Source organism: Oxyura jamaicensis, chromosome 1 (genome assembly GCF_011077185.1).
Source record: "Oxyura jamaicensis isolate SHBP4307 breed ruddy duck chromosome 1, BPBGC_Ojam_1.0, whole genome shotgun sequence".
NCBI lineage: Eukaryota > Metazoa > Chordata > Aves > Anseriformes > Anatidae > Oxyura > Oxyura jamaicensis.
In genome coordinates, this window is record NC_048893.1 from 124,368,854 (window position 1) to 124,389,215 (window position 20,362).

Sequence of the window (20,362 nt, forward strand, 5' to 3'; positions counted from 1 at the left end):
GAGGAAGAGTGGAGAGGTGCTGTCGGTGCTGAAGCCATAAGCTCCTCATAGTGTAAACCTGCTGCCCATAATCCTGCTCTTGTAGGGGACTCAGCAGGAGAGTGGCAGCACTGCACTGATGCCCAGCACACCGTGGAAGCTGGATGCGTCAAAACTTAGTGGAAAAACCATCATAATACATCAAGTCACCAAAGAGATGGCTGCAGACGAGTTTCTCTCACACTTCTAAAACGCGACAGAAATAATCAAATCTAGCTGTGGCCTGGGGACAGTGACCTTAATTTAAAATCAATCAAAAATGCCTCTGTCAATGCTGGCTGATTGCCCTGTTCATGTCTCAGACTGATGCTCTCATGGGCCTGCCATCACCGATGCTGCTACACAAGTGGGTAAGCACTGTGCCACCTTCCTGTCTCCCCCTCTTCTGCCTTTTGAGACAGCGAAGCCTCAAATGCTTCCTCTGCTTCCAAGAAAGCATTTTTTTATTCGTTTGCTTATAAATCTCAACAGGTATGACTCGGCATGTAGGCTTTATCTGTGCAACTTCTCCAGAGATGTTGCTCTCACGAGGTAGGTCGGCATGCAGGTAGGTTGATGAAAGAGCCCAAACCGCGTGTACATGACTTAGTCAAGGGACTCCTGGACGTAATTCTGTAGGGGAATGATCCCCTTTGCTGTTATCACTGCGTTCTGGCAGTAAAATGTACTCAACTACATGAGGAATGTCACCGTTTGCCTGTCAGGTTCCTCCACCTGCTGTACTGAATCTCAGCAGGAGCTCTGGCAAGGGGCACTCGTGAACCTCGGTGTGAGCTTCCGTGCAAAGTCAGGTGGTTAAGAGAAATATCGAGTGCCTTGGCGTGAACTTTATGTATTGCCTGTGCTAATAAGCATACCAATGGGCTACCACTGTTTCCTTGTAAAACAATCAGCTGTACCATTCATCTTCCCCTATTACTCCATCTCGTAGCAATGCTTTGATCCCGTGACAATGCTGTGCAGTAGCAAAATAAATGCTGCCAGGTGTGGTTATTAATGTAACAGTCCAGGATGCATTGCAAGCTCAAAACTGGATTCACAAATTCGGTTTGAGCACCCACACTGTAAATGGGAGGTAGGGAGAACTGGTAGATCGGTGCACCTGCACTGTCTGTTGTGAACTTCCAGAGCACTGCAAGAGTGCTCGTCGTACATGAAATGGGAACTCAGAGCAGCTGCAAGGAAGGTTTGTAGTGACAGAAGTAATTTTCAGTTTTCCTCTAATAATATGTAGACAGTGGGAAGCCTGTGGCAAGTCTGAATTGAGCACTGAGCAGCTTCAGAATTGTTTAAGGCATTATCTATTACAAGGAAGTTTATAAAGCTCCATCTCCATTATTTGAGTTTTCATGAGGTCATAATCCACTTGACCCCCGTGGTTTATTTCATCACTATTGCCCCTCAAAGGAATTATAACCTTTACCATTACCACTTGCTAAATATATCAAGAGGTTTTAGTGGCATTATAACAAATCACCAAGCTCAGCTTTGTTGCTTGTAATGTGACCGTAGTACCTACTATGAGAGTGATTGTCAGCCTGACGTAGCTGTATTTTTTTGATTACTGTGTAACAAGAGCACATGATAATGGATCTGAAAGTATTTTGCTTTTCCTTTTGTACTTACAAATTGACTTTTTCTAAGGTCATCTGAAACTGAAGTGCTGGCTTCTTAACCATTGTTTTGGGGATCAAGCAATGAAAAATATAAACTCGAGAATACTGAAATCAAGCACAGCGACTTCAGGTAATGCTCCTCACAATTATTTCTCCTTTCAATCAAATGTATGAGTGTTCATTAGAAATCATACTGTAATTTGATTATCCTGAAAGCAATTATTGCTTCAGGATCAAGCAATTATTGCTGATCAAGGATATCACAGGTAAGTCTGTGGCTTTTTAAAGGGATACACCATAGAGAATTTAATGACAAGTGAGAATTTGGGGTAAAAGTAATACATGCAATTATGCTACTTCTTACAGTTTCATCCATTTTCCAGCAGGGGAAAGGTGGGTCCTACGTCAATCCCCCAAGAGATGCTGGTAAAATCATAAAGAGAGTTTGCCCAGTAAAAGGTTTGCTACTGAAGCCAAAGTGCAGTCTCACTTCAAGACCAGCTAGGATCAGTTCTTGGCCTCAAAACCATTTTGACAAGACATACCTTGTAAAACTATCACTGATGATGAGACATACCTTGTAAAACTTACACTGGGATCCATCCAAGCTGCTTCTGCAACCAGTGCTGTAAGTCCAGCTTGTTTGCTGGAGCTGCTGGTGCCCCAAACCGTGCGAGGTTCTTCTCTGTACCAGCAACTGCAAAATAAGTTTGCCTATGTGTCCTACATGATACCATGAGGCAGGTCTGGGCATATGGTATCAGCTCAGCTGATGTAGTGCAGAACACCTCAGACCAAAAAATTCTCATCTGATGAAAAACCTGGAAGTCGGTCTCTGGGGAAGAGGAGGAAGAGTTCTCTGGCTTTATCCTGCAGACCTTTTTGCTGGTCAACAGGGCCATAGGGGTGCACTTTAACATCCCCCACCTCCCCACAAACCCACAGGCTTTCATGCCTACAGCGTATTAATTTCCATCCGGGCTAGCCACTCTTTTCAATCTTTATGGTCAGTGGAGAGAAATAGGCACTTTTAGGATGCAATTCATTTGACCTTTCTTAGACATCTACTTTAGGAAGAGATAAATCACTCCCCCAAGTGTCTGTGTTTCTCCGTTGACCACAAAAGGGTTGGAGGTTCAGAGTCAGGTATCAATAGTGCAGGCAGTCTACATACAATTAGGTGAATCCCGATCTGGTTTTCTACAGTGCTGCTGTTGGAATGACTGCTGAAGTGCTCTACAAAGAGTTTTATTCACGTTGTCTTGAGCATGTAAAAATAACATGGTTTTTGTCCTTCTTTTCAGTCTTTATGTTTGAGATGCGCTATGTTAGCAGGGTCTGCATTTTATGTCGAAGGTGGTCTGACAATCCTGTTCAGGATCAGTTACCTACCAAGGAATCGTTAATTTCTGCACTTTTTTTCACCCTATGGCTTTCACCAAATATTTGTCTGATTTAATGTAAAGGTAGAGGAAAGGCACATTTTGCAACAAGAAAATGAATGCGGCATTAGAAACATTTCTCATCACTGTATACAGCTAGAAAGCAAAGTTGAATACGCATACATTTTTGTTTTTATTTGATCACATGGCAAGATTTTAAATAATATTAGTAATGAAAAATCTATAGCGGTGAGAATCACTGTAATGCCATAAGCACACTAAGCCAGTGTACAGTACATCTCAGAAAAGGCCCAAGGCTCAGATGTCTATCTCTGTGTTCTTGTATTCCCAACAAGCAGTGAATAATGCATTAGTTTTGCTTCAAGCATCCTATTTTGAATATGCTTTAGCCAGAATTATTAGCTTTCATGTAGTGTATATTGTTAACAGAGGTCATGCTCAGTGCCCACCTAGTGCTGTCTCCAGACGGCCCTGGTAAGGAACACAGAAAGATTTCAATAAAAATTCTCCTTGCTTGTTGTCCCTACGGGATCCCCCAGGACTTCCAGATGACTGGGCCAGGGCCAGCTGAAGGTGGTGGAAATCTCCCTACAAGCTCCATGGTTCATTGGCTCAGGGCCAACATATTTAACAAAGCAGAAGGAGGCAACCATTTATGTTGCGTTGACATGGGAGGGCCTGCACTTTCTCTCCATGGAGACCCATCCCAGGACCAGCCACCCCAAGGCACCCCGCTGGGTGTGTGTTGAGCTGCGTTGGGAAGATCTGGAACCATCCATGCAGCAACGAGTAACCTCCTGGAGCGGTCCTGCAGCTGGCTAAGGGAAAGATAGCCTGACGAGAGCGCTCCCTAAACTCATCTTGGTGAGGGCCACCAGTGCCCCAGGACGGATGATGGCCATGGTCATCTGCTGAGCAGGAAGTTTTTTGAGAGAAGAGCTGCTGAACAGAGCCCTGGGCTGATAAGCTGCCCCTGGCTGCTGTAAAGCTGTTGCACTTTCTCCTCCTGCAGCAGGGGTGGTCTATAAAAAGTGAATTAGCTTGCAAGGAGCTATTAAGAGAATGCCATTTGAGATACAGGGTATAATTTGCAAAAGAGTAGGTGTTTACACATCCACGTATCCACACGCACATCCCGTATTTTAGTTTCCACAGCTACCACTGGAGCAAGCAGCCAGCTGCTAAATCCAAAATAGCAACGAGAGCCCATCATCCGCCCTCTGTATTACCATTTGAAAGGGACAGTTCCTTGGGAGGATGGGAATTTGACAGGATATGAATATGTCTGAGACTCTATTAGGCACTAATTCAGCAGGACTGGCTGAATGAGATGAAGAAGCAATGAGGAGGAGAGAATCTCTTCAAATCTGAGCTGATTGGTAATTTTGATGAAAGCCCTTTAGTCTCATTCACTGCCTGTTAATTACCTCTGGAAATTAACGTTTATTTTTCTCTTCAGGAAATGTTGTTCAGCTGCCAATATGGAAAGATTAATTAAATTCTTCCATGGATGAAGGTGAAAGGAGGGTCCTTGTGGTCAGTGCGCATTTTGGCTCTGGAGGCAGGTATGTCATGACAAATCTCCCTTTGAAAAGAGCAGTCCAGATCTTTCCTCCCGTGTTTTCAGATGATAAGTGTGTCCCTGTCCTCCTGGGGTGGGGCTGGCATGTCAGGTGCTTTCAGCAGGGAAGTCTGAGTGGGGAAGTGCCTTGAAAGAGGGGAGGGAAATAGCAGTGAGGACTGCAATTAAACAGTTCGGAATTAAATTAGGGGAAGCCTCTTGCTCCACCCAAGGAGAATTAATTAACAATTCAGGACAAAGGTATCTCTGCTTAACTCAAAAGGAAACCCTCAGCTTGGGCCCATCTATACAGAGGATCACAAAAGTTAATTGATTCAAAAAAAGTGGTAACTTGAACCTCACATTCATAAACTGTTCATAAACACGACAGCTTCTCCTACCAGTTCTCATTTATTTGATCTTGGCTCAGCCTCAAAAGCTGCTTTTGTCAGTGCTAACGATGGCCCTTCCACTGCTCAAGAGTTTATTTCCAATCTCCACTATTATGCTATTCACTCCTGCTGTGCAGGAAAAAAAAAAAAAAAAGAAGAAAGAAAGGAAGAAAGAGCAATGTTCCAGGGAAACTCCCATGCATGTTTGGTATGGGCATTTGAGTTCCTGATTCAGAGCTGTGAAACCAAGTGTCTGGGCATGGTTGGTAAAATCAGACAGCATCATTAAAGGAAAAGGAGTGCTCTGTCCCTATATATATATATATATATATATATATATATATGTATATTTTTTTTTTTCTGAAAGGAGGTCTGCATTAAGTTTTAATGATAGATAAAATAGGTGGGAAGTCCTCGGAAGCACAATGGATAGGTTTCAGGCTGTCTCTGTGACACTTGCAGGGAGGAAATGAGGCAGCTCAGAAGGGCACCAAGCAGGAGGCAAGTAGGTCAAACAGACCCAACAGGCTTTCCAGCAGCAACCTGGTGGAGAGCAAGCTGCCAGAGGAGAGGCCAGCTGCAATCAGTCGAAACCACCCAGGCAGGCAGCTCCAAGGCTTGCTCGCTGCAGGGAAAATGAAGCCCTTGCTGAACTGAGTTGCTTTCAGCAGAGAGAATCCTGATCAACCACAGAGGCATGGAGCACTGTCCTGGAGGTTTAGTGGGTGGCAACACTGAAGGATTTGAGGGTTATGCTTTGAAGGATCCATTAACAATGATACACCATAGTCCATTTTGTTTCTTCACTGTTCCCTATACATGGAGAAGAGGAAACAGTACTTTGGCCTACTGGCAAATCTCCCACAGGTTACAGATTTTACCTCTAGTCTTACCTACAGTGAGTTTTCAGCTCAATATATGAAAGCACAGAAACCCAACGATGTTTGCTAACAACTGTCAGAGGATGTTTTGCATAACCTATAAAGTACAAGGTTGCTGCCAGCCAATGGTGGCATCTTCTGCTTGCAATAAATTTGGAGATTAGTAGTTTGTAGTCTGTTCAGCTGAGTAAGTGCTGGGGCGGAGCACTGAAAATTATGAAGATAGACAGCAAGAAGCAAGCAAAAGTGATATGAACAGAGAAGATGGCTTGGAAAGCAGTAAGAAACTCACATATAGTGCACTGGTTTAGTGGCCAGTCTGAAATAAATAAATAAATAAATAAAAGAGATTTGACTACAGAGTCTAACCAATCTAGACCCCTTTTTGTAGCTGTTAAAAAGATATCACATGTGAAACAAATATATAATTTCCAAAGAAAAACACTGCGTGTCTCAGTTTTTACGGATGTTTTCTGTTTCTTTCCCAGCTAAATCTGTTTACCACATTTGACTGAATTCTGCAAGTTGCTTCTTCAACACTGTATTTTTTGACAAATTCGTTATTCACCAAAAGCATTCTCCCAACTTTAATAATAATAAAAAAAGAAAGAAAAAAAAAAGAAAGAAAAAGAAAGAAAAAATTCAATGGACTGGAAAGAGGCCAGTAGGCTTTTTTTTCAGGCCTTGTAAAACAGCAAATAACCATTTTCCACATGCTTTAGGAGAGCATATAATTCCTCGGTCCTCCACAGCCTCTGTGTAAAAGAAGGGGGCTGAACACGTGGAGAAGCACGTGGTCGGATTTGTTTCATCTCCAGTTAGGAAGACAGGCTAGATCTCCTTCTGCCTCTGGGATTACCGTCGGCCTGTCACAGCTATAGCTACAAACCCTTTTTTCTCTTATATGGCGCACAACTCCAAGTGTCCTGAAGTACATTAGAAAGGTAAGTAAAAACTAGGTGAACAAGAGAAATGAAAGCACGTAAGTGAAACAGAGAACACTGAGGATACCTGAGATAATTCTGTCATTTAAACTTGCTTTTAGCTTGTCTGCCTTCAACTCATCGTATTACAGCAAATGGCAACATGGAGGTGCTCTGATAACAACTGTCATGGTGAGGGTAGTTTTACGGCTGATGAAGCTAAAACGCAGTGTTTGAAGTCTAATGGCAGGCGAGAGAGAAAATGCCCATTGGATGTGTTAGACGAGCAGCCTATCCAGTTCCTAGAAAATAATGCTATTTTTAATGCATGGAGGATTTTGCCTTGAATGCTGTCTTCTGAGCCAGAAAGGAAGATACATAGATATGTACAAATACACACATGTACTTCAATGCTAACACTGAAGAAATGGTTCAGAATTGACTCAGATGGGCATACAGATGTTGTTATGTATACTTTCTTTTCTCTGTGCAGAAGAGTTCACGGTATTATTTGCCCCCTTTACTTGCAGTATTATCTGCCCTTCCTAACTCAGCCACCATACCATCCTACAAAGCTCAGGGAGCCAGTAACTGAGTAATACTTGGTGCCTGGCACCCCGTGTCATTGTGATTCCACACGACATCATTTTATGATGCAAACACACTCTGACCTCAATAACATGCAATATATCAAACGTTTAATGTATGCAAAAAGGATCCCAATAAAAGGAGGGGGTAAATAAATTTGTTTTGATTTTAATGATATACAATTTAAATGTCACTTTTGCTGAGCAATTAGGGTCTGAAGAGAGTGACCTTTGCACAGCGCCCAAATTGTCCTGAGGCATGTTACTTCTCTGTGCATTTATTGCTGCTGTGCATGACAAAAGGTAGCTGGTATGATGCAAGTCCATCGTTTGTGTGTTTGTCTCCTTTCACTCGGGGACACACAATGGAAGCATGGCAACACGAATGCCGTGCCATGAGAACAGCATGAAGAAAGCAGAGGATGTTGCTTGCTGTGGGACAGAAGCATGGCTGAGCAGAGACGGACACATTGCCACCCGACAGCCGCTACCATTTCCTTTGCTTCTGAGTGCCATCAAAGCACAGGTTCCACATCTCCTTCCATACACTTTATCTGCAGGTTGCAAAGGGCTGGACTCGTACCAGCACACATGTAGGCATGGATGCATGCTGAGGGAGAAAGGGGACCAACCCCCGGCCCATACAGGCCATGCTGCCCTTCCCCTAGCTCCTGCAGCTTCCCAGGTGAGCAGTGTGGTCTCCAGCCAAGCCAGGGCAGATGGGCCATGCTGTCCATCTGGGTGTGGGAACACCATCTTCTCCTCATCCAGCCCCTCTGCTGGGTTCTGCTGTCAGCCAGGCACCTTCCAGAGGGTGCAGAGCACCTCTCCGTTCTCAGACATGCCCGCCCTCTGCATCACATCTGTGGCATTATACTTACTCGGTCAGACCAAGGGGAGAGGTTTTAAGTGGTGAGACGTGGCCTCAGTGGTCTCTCATCCCTGGCGGCCGATTCGAAGGTAGCTGGTTATGCCCAGAAGGGACCCAGCCGGGGAGGCAGCTGTACCTCAGGCCTCAAAGGGAAGCAATGCCACGCGAACGGAGGCAGCAGCCTGCTGCCTCCTGTGCCTCCGCTGCTGGAGCTGACAGATTGAGCGTGTGAACTACCCACACCTCTAAGGCTATAAACTGCGCCAAGTATTATCTTTACAGCTGAGGGATTTTAGTATGCGGTAAAATGCAATTGCCAGTAGGAAGTATTAAAATACAGGACTCTGTTTTGGCAAGGAGGAACATTACAGTGATATAGTAACAGGCAGGGCCTACCTTCCAACTGCGCCTCGGTAAGCTGGACGTTGTGTGGCATCTGCCAGGCCATAAACAGCGTGATGCATCGCGAGAAAGAGCAGTGGATCATACACAGACATTTCCCCCTCCTCGGTATTTTTCCTTCGATGTTTGTAACAAGTTGGTGCTGATAAAAGCTGTCCAGGGGCAGTGCCGGAGCTCCCTGACGGCGGGTGCTGCGGGTGGTGAGAGGACAGGGCTCCTTTCGCCGAGGCCGCCCCTCTCCAAGCTGGAAGGCCAGCCCCAGCGAGGCAGATTCAGACAGCCTCCGTCTCTAATCCATCCTTGGCTTTATTGCTGGAAAGGCTATGAAGCGTTGGGCAGATGGCTAATATTTTCTTTCCCTATCAGTCTCTGTTGGATTCGGACCAATGATGTAAATACAAACAGCTCTGGCTCTCGGTCACTGAAGCCTCCTGCCATCAGCGTTCCCAGGGAGGTGTAATTTAAATGAACCGGGGAAGTGGGCATAAGTGAATAAAACAAATCCATTTGCCACACAAGCTGGAGGACCGATCTCTTGAACTGAGAGCACTCAACGTTGCCATCGCTAGCTCGTGTCTGAGGGGATTCAGTCCGGTGTTTACTACGTGCCTGTTGTTCAGTGGCTTCGCAGGGTGGGAGAGGTGCCGGAGCATTCAGGACTCTGTATATTTGGGGCCATCTGGCGTGTTCGAGCCACATATGGAGCTCCTGCAAGACAGAATTATTAAATGGTTGAAGCCCAAAGCTGGTGGTCTGCTGAAGTCTAGCTGTGCTCCCATGGTGTGAGCCCATCTTGAGGCTGATCCCAGTGAATCCAGGAGGGATTCAAACACCTGATTAACAGCTTCGTAGCGCTCCGTGACGCTTCTGTCCAATGTGCCCGTGTGCGTGATTTATTGCCACCCGTTCTGCATTGTCCTTACATTGCCAGACTCAGATGCATTAAGCATGCTGCCGTGGTGCATTAAAATGTGATGCAGTCCTGGTAAGGGTAAATTCATGAAGGTACTTGCCAGCACCTCCTCATGAGACTCTTATGTGACTCTTATTGTCATTCACATCCTCCTTACCTGACCTGCCCAGGTGGTGTTAGAGGGACAGGGACTGGTCTCACCGCTGGTGCAAGCTCTTCACAGCAATCACGACTCCATGCCAGCTGAGGAACCGGCCCTGGAGGGACACCAGCCCCTGCCACCATCCCACCTGCAGTGCAGCATCCTCCCCTCAGCACCTCCACACCATTGCATGCTCCTGCACATCTCCAGCTGACCTTTCCTGAGCAGTAGTGCCAGCAGCAGCAGCTCCCAGGGTGCAGGCACACTTGGCCCTTCTTGCTCTGCTTTTTCTGTGCTAATGCATATACCCCTGGCGTACAGAGAAGTTGGAAGTGTATGTCATGAACTCCACTGGTATTTGTTTGTTTGTTTGTTTGTTTGTTTTCACTTACAGAGCAGAGAAGGAGAATATAACAAAGTGGAGGAGTAATGTTGTAGGTCCAGAAATGATGCTCCCCAGGCTTAACTGTTTAAAACTTCAGCTTTTGGAAAATCTCCCATTCCAGAGGGGAGGGAACCATTGGTGTCATCATTCCCAGCTGGGATTAAGACCTTAAACCAGATAATTCTGCAGTAGTGATGGAAAAAAATAGCTCCCCTATTCTCCAGCAGCATGTTCCATCTCAGGAACATTTGTAGGTAAGCAGCAGTCCTGTATATTATTGGAGAGGTATTTAGTTTTCATGTCTTTCAAAAGCATTTTTACTAGTTTGTTCAGATTGTTATGTGTGCCAGGCCCTCTCCTTTTGGCTTGGATGGTTTGCCATACCAAATGTCAGCGCACAGGGATGGAGCAGGGATGGCATTATTCTGGCTCGTACTGCATCTGGAGCCTTTGTGCACCTTCTGTAGAGCAAGGGCTTCAGACGGGGGGGATAATGAAAGCATGTACAGATTTCTGGATCGTGCTTTAAAAATTATTCTGAAATATTGTTATGGATTAATATAATGCTGCCACAGACTGAGTTTCAGTGATCACTGAAAAGAGAAAGGAATAGTTCATAGGGTGTAAACGAGCTGGGAGACTACTCAAAAAGAAAGCATGCAAATTATAGGGAGAGGTATTCAATACTCTTATCTAAAGTATTGAGCCTAGAAAGCCTGAGCCAGGGAGTATATTCTCATACAACTCTGCAGAGATACCCATGTTTTACACTGCCAGTATGCCAGGCAGTAGCTGGAATCCAGCCTGCACAGCCTTTCAGAGGTAAGATAAATAGGGTGAATGCAATTAAACAAGCCTAACTCGCATGTAGGTCTCGGAGAGCCTGGCATTTGCTTCCCATTTTAATCGGAAATTTCTGAAAGTGGAGGCCTTTAAAAAAGCCACATGCAGAATCCTTCTTCCCCCCGCTGGTGATTTTTCTCAAGCCCTTGCGCTTTCACTGTGCTGCTGCTGGAATAGCTGGGAGACAATTGGAGGTTATTTTTAGCCCGGCTCGCTCTGTAACGCTGCTGACATTTGTAGGTTAGGCGTACCAGTTGCTGGCTGCTTCTGCTTCTCCATCTTGCCTAAACATTCCCTTCCAGCAGTTGGACATTCCCCTCTGCCTTCCCCAGTCTTGCCCCAGAAACATCGAAGTACTAAATCCACGTTGTGCCTGTCAGTGTTCTCGGTGGAAAAGAGTTAAGAGCATCCTCTGAAAGGCACAGTCACTCGTGTCCTTTGACGCAGCTGGAAAAACCCAACACAGCACACAACAGCTTGGCTCAAAAGGGAGCTTAGCGTGCTCTGCTTCCCCTTGAGACGTGCAGGAAAACCAGCTTGCAGGCCTTGATGCTGGGCTGGGCTAGCTCAGCAAGAGTTTGGGTGGCCCGTGGCCCTCCAAGGTCCCCACCAGCCCATTGCCCTCTCTGCTTGCTGTCCTCCCAGGGCAAGCAGGCACCAGGAGCCCCCTTCCTGCCCGCAGCCCATGCTCCAGGGAGAAGGGGATGCCTCGGAGAGCCATGCAGTTCAGCACACATTTCTAGGATTTGTCTTTTTTTGTGTGTGTTACGGCATGACTGAGGGTGGAGAAAATGAGCTGTGCTTCGAGGTGCCATTGCTGGCGTGCCCTGGGGAAAAAATTGGGAATGCGGGAGATGCTCCCACAGCCAGGGCAAAGCAGCAGGACACACAGCAGCTTGCAGGCAGCAGCCCAGGGGCTGGGGTGCAAAGCCCTGGGAGGGGTTTGGTTGCTGCCCTGAAGATCTAGAGAGTTTTGGGGGTAATTGCTGCAGAAATTGTTCGCTGCGCTTAAGCCTCAGTGCTTAGCAGCACAGCGAGCCGAAACCACCGAGCTCTCAACTCTGAGCTCCCTGGATCTGCTGGAGTTTAGGGAAATGCAAAGACCTTCTAAGCCAGGGGAGGGGAGATGGTTGCTAAAATCAGAATTCAACAGCAGATTAAATTATGAAACCGCCATTAACCTACTCTGCACTGTAATCTCAAATCCTTCTAATATATTTGGCATGCGGCAGTACAAACATTATTTTCCACTTTAAATTAAGGCTGAACAGAAATCCTTTTTCCAGTCAACCTCTTTCTTTTTCTGGCGCTTTTGGGGGACTAATTTTAAAATGAATATCTTCATGCAAATCACAGCATAAATAAATCCAGGCAGATAATATTTTGGGGCAAAATCCATTTTCTCCAGTGGGGACCACATGTGGGCCCCGTGCCAGATGAAATCCCATGTGCACTCTAGTGAAACCCAGCCTCAGCCACCAGACGAGGACAGAGCTCTGCTGTCCTTCCCCGTGCAGGGCTGCAACTGGGGTGACCCCTGCACCTCCACTGAGCTACCAAGAGCATTTCGCCCTTCTCTGCCCTAACCATGAGAACACATATTCCCAGTGTTGGCTGTTTCAGACAGCCCTAGGACCTTCCAAAGAGCTGCCTGGGGTGAGACAAGGCGCATTGCTGCTGTACCCATGCCTGCTTCCACACCTTCCGCCTAACCCAGCTGTATGGGGTGGCGGGGGGACACTTGGCTGATCCTTTACACCCTTACAGGTGTTCCACCTGAGGATGCTTTACCAGAAACAAGCGCTATTCTCATCCTTGGAGCAGGACCAAAGCCAGAATGGCTCCAGCAAGGACATGGCCAAGGTTTATGCACTCTTTGGAGGGAGGCAGTGCTGAGCAGGGGTGGCCAAACAGAGGAACAGGCAGCATCCTGTCAGCTAGGTTGGTCAATGTGTCACGGTACAAGATCCCAGAAGCCTGAAGTTGTTGTAGCTCATCCGTTTTGGAAATATCCAGGCTCAGGAAGTAACGCTGTGCCAAAGCCCAGGAGCATCTTCCAGCACCGGAGGGGAAATCTGAGCACAGCAGTGGGAGGCGAGCTGTCCCTGTTCATTTTTCCAGCAGTAAGCAGGATTCTGCCTGCATTTAATAAAAGTACACCTGTTATCTTATTTCCCAGAAGTGTTTGTCGTGGTGCTAGGGACCCCGCAAGGACACAGAAGCATCCTCTCTCTCCAATCGCAAAATAATATCGCAAAGGTCATGTCGATAGGGCCCCTCTCACCCATCGCTCCCTCCGGTTGCCCAGAAACAAACCTCCTGAAAATTCAGACCTTAAAGCAGCTAAATGAAAATCAACATCAGGAACTAAGGAAGAAAGAAACGTGCTAACCAGTTAATTAACTGATTGATGTTACTTTGGTGGTTCTCACCCCACAGTCAGCGTAAGTTCAGCAAAATGTGCTTTCAAGAGAAATGATGCTAATTAAATACATGATAGAGCAGTCCAGGTAATAATTAGCAAGGGGTAAAGTGTCCATTCATTGGGATTTATTTATTTTTTTTGTCAGGCCTGCAGCTGATTTATATTTTTGTTTGTCTTTGTCTGCCTGAACCTTAGGCTACCTAAAAAGATCTTCGCTAAATGTAATGTCCACATCCCCCCCGTTTAAAAAGCAGCAGAAACCCGAGATGCAACCAGCATTCATTTTCTATTATGCAAATATAACTTCACAGTATGACACATCTGTAAGGCTTCATTTGGCTCCCCCCTGGCACAGTAAGCATCTGCAGCTTTAATGCCTTTGATATACTGTTTTTGATTAGATTAAAGATGATATTTATAGTAATTTCAGTAATGTCATTAGCTGTCACTGGAGTATCCTCCAATATTTTGTTTCCTCCATATGTTTTGCAGAAAGGATAATGAAATTTGACTGTCCTGCAGCCTGGGTATAATAGCATTGTTTGGGAGCAGGGCTGCCTGGGATCAGTTGCTCCTCATCAAGTGAAAATGGTGACAAGCCGGTGGTCTCTGTGAGCCTGCCTGCTGCAGCGCCTGTCCTTCGCCATCCTTCCAGGGACAGGCTTGACTTCCCTGCAAATTGGCCGAACCACACATTGCTTCTTCAGACACTCTGTGGTTTCTCCTTTGCCGGTCCATTCGCTGCAAGCAGACCCCAAAAAATCAACCAAGCCATCGAAACAAACCCTCACAAAAGTGGTCAAGGAGAGAACTCATTCAATTCTCTTCTTTGTTCCCCAATTCTGCCAGGAGAAGGGCATGCACAGAAGGCCCCTTGTGCCCAGGGTCCTCCTCGTGGGGCTCGTAGCTGCTTCTTGCCCAAGTAGATGAAGTTTGGCAGCAGCCAGCAGAGCTGGAAAGACAGCCTTGTAGGGGACGTTGTAGGCAGCACCTGGGGTGGGATGAGTGCTGCCCGTGCCCTGCCTGTGGGGCCAGGTCAGGAGGGACGGGTGGAAGGAAGGACAGGCAGGAGGGTCAGACTGCCAAAGAGAGGCTGCAGATCACCAGTATATTTAGCAGTGAGAGGAAAAGTCTGGGGGAATACGACAGCAGGCAATAAATACCTACAGTTTAACAGTTTAAACAAAGGTGGGGATTATTTATGGTAGGACAGTGAGTGTTGGCCAAGGGTCAAGGAAAGGAAAACTTAGTTTAGACTTCTGGGAGGAGAAAGTAGGTGGTACACAGCAAAATTGCCGAGACCTGAGTGGGAGGCACATGGCACATCTCTGTGGCCTTGTGCGATCAGAAAGACCGTGGTGGCAGGTATGTGGTGACAGCCCTGGAGGCACACGGTGACAGCCCCAGGAGTGGGAGATGGAAGCTGGGCAGCTCTCGTGGGGTGTTCTCTTCTCCTTCTGCTCCCAAGCCTCATCGTGCAGAGCACAGACACTTGCGTCTCTCCCAAGTGGCTGTGTCTGTGCTTACTTGGTGGATTAAACACACCCATTCCGGGACTGTTCTAGCTTCAAGTACCTTAAAGCGGCAAATACACGGCGTTATTTGAAAGAATATGTGCTGCATTTGTATTTCTGGTGAGCAGTAGGCACACTGCAGTCACGGTATTCCTGGAGAATTCAATGTATAAATACTCGCTCCTCCGGAGTAGGTGGGGAGTGAAGGTTTATATGTGAGCGACTTTGTTTAAGTGAAAGAAATCGCTTGGCTTTGCATTAATCTTTCAGATCCATTTCCCAGGGAAAAAAAAAAAAAAAGTAGTTAAAAAAACAGACACACACACACAAATGTCCCCCGAGAGCATTTAGAGAAGGGAAAAAATGGGCATTAAAAATGTATAGATAATCTGGAGCGCCGCTCGTAGCGGTGTGTTCTCTAATTGTGCGTGCTGAAGGTCTGACCCTCTCCTAGAGCTGCACGCAGAGGGCAGACCCAGCCCCAGGGGGGAGGGCTGGGGGCAAGCGGCGGGGGAAGCCCCTCACAGCATGAGGAATCAGGCTGGTGTGAGTGGGAATGGCAGGAGCACGTCAGGAGGCAGCAGCTGAGCTGGCCTCTTTGCACTGAACGCTGCGGCTGGCACATTTGGACTGTTGGTCGTCGCCCTGGAGTCGCCCCACCAACCCGCAGCCTTGCTTCTAGATGCCTCCTGACATCCCCCGCTGGGAGCAGTCAGGGCTTGGCTTTGAAAACAAACCATCGGCTTCTCTGCAGGCTCCTAGTTGTCCCAGTGGCCTCCATGAGCATCCCTCTCCCCGGCGAGCATTCCCACTTGGAAACAAGTGGCATGATTCCTCCTGAGCACCTACGTCCCCGTGGCAGTATATCCCCTCCAGGAGGAGACGCTTGCAGAGTGACCGTAGCACCGGTTCTTCAAGCCAGTTGACTTTCTCTGGCTTTATACCGGCGTAGAGCAAATGATCACTTGGTGTGTGATCAGCCTAATCACTGCTAGTGAGCCCTTTCGAGCGGCAGTTCCCTTGGGAACAGCATATATTTTTCAATCAAACTGTATTCCGCCACTAGATCTCTATACAAAGGTAAATAGGGCAACCCGCCCCCAGTCCTTTTTTTTTCCACAATGCATTTTGCATTTATGAAAATGAAAGTGTCATTTCAAAATGCAAACCTGAACTCTTGCTTAGAAACTGCCACATGTAATTGCTTACTTTTTGGAAAATTCCTCTTCCATTCCAAATTCTGGTCCAGAAAATATGCAAACCATACTTATATATTTTCATATATACTCATATGCCTATGAAATATATTCATCTGAGTATTTTTATATATGCTTTGCTTATAGCTGTTACATTAACTCTGTGAATGCTTTCAGTTATTACGAAAGTTAATTTGTAGAAACTGCAGCAATCCCTGTTTATCTCAACTACATGAATACATCTGCAGCTCTGCCTCTTTTGCTGCTGGCTCCCCCCGTGTTTATGCTTTTAAACCTCCAAGGGTAAATGCACTGGCACTTCCTGGTCCTTCTTTTATTATTTTCTATCACTGAAATACCTGTCCTGGGATCATTCAGGTCAGGTTTGCCCTAGCTAAGGCATTTATTTCACTGTTCCTACCCCAAGCAAACCCTCTCAGCTGGTTCAGCCTCAGTGGGGCACGTTTCTCAGCGCAGGGACTGTTTACAACGTTTATTTTCTCAGAAGTTTCCTCCACTTCTGATGAGTCCATGCCTACCCCGGACTATCCCTGCGTTTCCACACACAGGAATACCGCAAAATCCCCATACTAAACACTGGGGGTTGGAAATGAGAAATGTTGATTGTTTTCAGATTCTTCAGCTCCCCTTCCTGATTAACGTCTCATATGGAAGGAGTTTATGTAAAGCTGATGTTCACAGGCTCAGCAATATGCAATATCATTCTCCACCAAACAATTCTTGTCAACACCGATAGTCTGTTCCTTTGTTGGATTCTTGGTGAAAATTGTTGGAGCTCGCGTTTCAGTGTTCCCTCTTCCATTATTTATAACATACTGAGTTACAAGTGACAACTAACCAAAACAGAGCTACACTTCTTGGTAGATCTTCTCATTTTCCATATACTTTGGGCATGAAGTTTGCTCTTTTGAAAGCACGGGATGCTTAGCTTAACAGTCTCAAACTGTAATAAAAATGTAAAATAGGAAAATTTTATAGCTGTCCACCAGATGTCCTGAGGATTTTCTTAAGGAAAAAAGATGTAATCTGTTTTCAGCATCCTCATGGCTTCCTGCAGCATTCACCCTTTGGAGCTGGCAGAATTTATTGTCTCATGGAGGTAAGTATTTTGGGGGAGAATTTGAAGAAAATCCCAACAACCTTTTATTTTATGGCCGGCAGAAGCCATGAGACACTTTGTGGTATATCTGAGACATGCCCGGCCTCGCCAGCTTTGTTTGCTATATCAGCAGCTTTCTCTTCTGACCCCTCATGGTATTCCTCCCAAACTTGCATCATGGGCTGCTTGATGGCCGTCCCCTTCAGCAAGATGTCCCACTTCTCAGCCCCGCTGGGTAGGACGCTGTACATCAGCAGCAGGCAGCCTGGTCCCTTTGGGAGGTCAGTGCCACACATCCCCAGCTTGCATCTCCAGCTGAAGTGGCCAAACTCCCTCTTTCCAGGGCTGGCACCCTGCTGCCGGGCCTTTGCTGCAGGTTAGCTATAGAGGTACAGTTTCAGGGTCACCTTTTAATCCCCGATAACAGGGTAAACGTGAGCCTTGTTGTCTGGGCTGGCTGCTTACTGTGGTGTGGGCTCTGACAGCTCGCAGCCTGCTCGCTGCTTGCTTCTTCCTGCAGCTGATGCTGCAGCTCCGCTGGCGCAGCACAGAAGGGGACTTTTACAGCTAGTGAGTCATGCCGAGAAAAAACTGGCCACAGCCAATGTAAACCCCAGCCTGTGCACGCTCGCTGTCTCACATGTTATCTCCACCAGATCTGGTCAGGAACCAGGGCTGTGTAGTTTGAGACTCTGCAGCACCGGGTGGGGGGAGTCGGGGGAGAAGCGGCACTGTGTGCAAGCACAGAGCCCAGCGTGCTGCAGTGCCCCAGAAAATGAAACTCTCCTCCAAAATAAATGTTAGAGCTGCCAAGACATCATGTTTTGGTGTGTTTAATTTCCTTTTTGTTTTCACTTGCACACCAAAGTACATTTGTGTATGAGAACAGCAACACAAAAATGTCCAAAAGACCAGAGCTGGAATCGAGCTGAGATGGAAGGTTAAAATACTTTCTCATCTGCCAACACTGATATCAACATTGCCCCACAAAATATTTAGCTGAAACTACATTCTACCAGAGACCTGCTTGGACAAAATGGAATTTTATTTTATTTTTTTTATTTATTATTATTTTTTTTCCTCTACTCTTTAGTTTGGCTTTTTTTTTTTTTTTTCCCCCGAGTTCTAAAGAGCACGCATGCATTCAGGATTACAGTAATTTTGGGACGAGCTTCTCATCCACATGCTAAGCGGGGCAACAGCTGGCAGATGTGTGATTTAATTTGTGCCTTGTGGTCTATGTGTGCTGCTGCCATGACAAGATGCACCAAGTGCCTCTGGCTCTGAGCATGCCAACCAAGCCCTGCATCCCGCTTTGGCTCTGCACCCCCAAATCCTCTGCTCTGCCAAGGCTCAGGTCACCTCCAGCCTTCTGCCATAATCTCCCAGTTTTTGAAGATCCCACTACTGTGGGAGCCTGCAGTGAGCCACTTGTGCCTGTGCAGGCTTTGGATAATTCTGGCATTAACCTCTTTGCTTGGGCATCCTCAGCTGCAAATTGAGGAATAGCAGCACACTTCAGAGGGGTGGTAGGGTAAGGATTAACTGCTATGCTGCTTTGAAGCACTATATACATGCCAAATAATATAATCATCCTAAATGCGAGGCCAGGATAATCCGTGTATTTTTGCAGCCCCAGAATCCTATTTGATTTCATCTGTTTTAATTAACAAATTTAATTTTGCATTATTAGGGAAAACAAGAACAAAAAAAAAAAATCAAGCTTGCGTACGCTTTATTACAAATTATTGTTATCAGCTGCCCCGCAGGACTCCAGTAGGCACTAAATATGAGCAATGGTTAAATTATGGGGGTCATGGAATAAGCACAATCAAAATGCAAACACTTTTCTTTCACGTGAGGCGGGGGGAAAAAAAGACGAGGAATCCTTGGAGCCTCCTTGGAGCAACCAGGACTGTGGAGAAACGTACCAAGCAAACTGTAAAACTGATTACTAGGCTCAAAAAGGCTAACATGCAATTTGTGTTTTTTTTATGTAGATTAAATGCATTCACTGCAGCTCATAGAGCTTAGATGCTCAGCAGGGATTCAGAGGGCTGGGTATCAGTCAACCACAGCCAGCCGCTAAACCACAGGGCAAAATCTGCTATTGTACATTAGAATAGTCACTTAATCTATCTTAATGGGTGAAAAACCCAAGGGACAAATGTATATTAAAATCAGAAAGTTAGTTGTAACATTTAAGGAAAGCTGTAAATATTTTGTGAGATAACACTGTAAAACATTATTAATGAGTCTGAAATCCCATTGAATATCTTTACATATAGCTCTTGCAGATGCAGCTGCCTGGCAGCACCTCCTGCCTACCAATGGGGAGGAAGCCCAAAAACACTAAATGCTGGCCGAGTAAACAAGGCAGGGATCGAGCAGGATCTCCTTTGGCAATGCAAAGGAAAGGCTGCCAGCATGATGGCTGGCAAGCACTGAAATGTGCTGCTCAAGCTCCCCTAAAGGGCACCAACATTTATGGGTGCAGCCACCAGAGCAAGGGTGCTGGCAACAGCACCAGAGCCCCCTCTGGAAGAATGGGCCCATCAAGAGGAGGCAGGGCTGTGGTGAGGCCCTTTCCACCACGGCAAGGCACAGAAAAAACATCCTCTGCCTGTCTTCTTCACAGGACTTTGGGTAACTGGAAACTGAGGAGCAATAACACGACCTATAATTCCCCACCCTGAAAGCCTCCTATTTATTTTGCTGGTGTCTGGGGTCTCCTCAGCAACTTCTAGCTTAGATTCTCCTGACAGAAGGTTTTCTCCCCCCCCACTCCTTGTATCCTATTTAGAGATAATTGGGACTGCCTGCCATCATGGCTCAGAAATAATTACTTTGCCATAATTAGGCTTAAATCAGGATATTTACACCCGTGCTGAGGGTGGCTGACTAAACCACAGGCATTGCCACATGTGGACTCCAAAATGGCTCTGTGAGCAAGGACCCCTGCCTTCACAAAGGTGGGTACAGACAGAGAGGGAGAGATGCTTTGTCAGCCGTCAATCAACATTATTTTGGAAGATACATGGAGGAAAATGAACCCTGCTGAGACCTACAACATGTGTTTGACCTTAACAGGGTATAGGATACTTTTTTTTTTTTTTTTTTTTTTTTTTTTTTTTTTTTTTTTTTTTTTT

General features: G+C 46.2%; 1 long non-coding RNA gene across 1 annotated transcript; it reads left to right on the forward strand.

The window, feature by feature from the left end:
• The first annotated feature begins 1,168 nt into the window (after nucleotides 1-1,168).
• Nucleotides 1,169-2,156, forward strand: LOC118166005. The gene is made up of 3 exons (XR_004750319.1): nucleotides 1,169-1,225; nucleotides 1,684-1,785; nucleotides 2,039-2,156. It is a non-coding gene; the product is annotated as an uncharacterized LOC118166005 (long non-coding RNA).
• Nucleotides 2,157-20,362: the final 18,206 nt, after the last annotated feature.